Source organism: Etheostoma spectabile, chromosome 16 (genome assembly GCF_008692095.1).
Source record: "Etheostoma spectabile isolate EspeVRDwgs_2016 chromosome 16, UIUC_Espe_1.0, whole genome shotgun sequence".
NCBI lineage: Eukaryota > Metazoa > Chordata > Actinopteri > Perciformes > Percidae > Etheostoma > Etheostoma spectabile.
In genome coordinates this window covers 15558978-15559893 of record NC_045748.1, presented here as the reverse complement: position 1 = coordinate 15559893, position 916 = coordinate 15558978, and the positions used below count along the sequence as shown (strand labels likewise).

At 31.3% G+C, this 916-nt stretch overlaps 1 protein-coding gene across 4 annotated transcripts in view; it reads left to right on the top strand.

The window, feature by feature from the left end:
• The window catches only part of ptpn13 (protein tyrosine phosphatase non-receptor type 13), a 44835-nt gene that overhangs the window by 34188 nt on the left and 9731 nt on the right, over window positions 1-916 (top strand). The gene's annotated exons all lie outside the window — the stretch shown is intronic.

The window sequence follows — 916 nt, the reverse complement described above, 5'->3', positions numbered from 1 at the left end:
AATAATAATCATCTGCAGGGCTGCTGTCAATTATTAGTGTCTTAGAATTATAATTGTGTATTGAAATAACCCTGAAATGCACCTTAACAATAAACCTATTATCTAGGCTTAACCAAATCTTAACCAAATGGACAGTGACTAGAACATTACATACATACAACTATACATTGTCTCTGATTATTAGGATTTGACCTCAGTAATTTTGTCAATAACATCACAGTGGAGGATTTTCATAATTGTGATGTGATAAAAGCTTTGTCTTGCATTAAAAATTATTTAAAAACAAAACAAAAACAAAGCATCATTTAAATCTGATAGACATTATTGGGACACAGCCATTTTGGTTGGTCAATAAGGCGAAAAGAGACCATTAAAGTTCTTGGCATTTGAGGCTGTGCTTGGGGACTTTTTTTTTATATATATAAATAATTTAATTAAAATGTTATTCTGAGGATAAATGAAGAAATGTTTTTAGCCTTTAAGTCATTTCTGTTTAACACGTGAATGATACAAAACCAATGGCAACATCTACTGTACCTAAATCTGAGCCAGTTAACATGTGCTGTTCACAAGGGCATCAACAAAACCCTGATCTATGGTAAGGTCCACAATGACAATACCGGTTAACAGACTACATTATAAACTTCAACTTTGGACTTGAATGTTTTTGCCAAATAGTTTTCATGTACTTTTCTTGTGAAGTTTGGTTGATATTTGTTATTATTCTAATAATAATAATAAGAAGAAAATAATAGTCTTTATGATGTACTATTAAATCTCTGAACCCGCCGTAAGGACACAGCATTTATCATTTAGCAATTACACTTGAAATTAAAAAAAAAAACTCCACATCTGCCATCAACCCCCATAGAAATTACATAACTAATTTCCCTTTGGCTAATTAGACTAAGAGGTC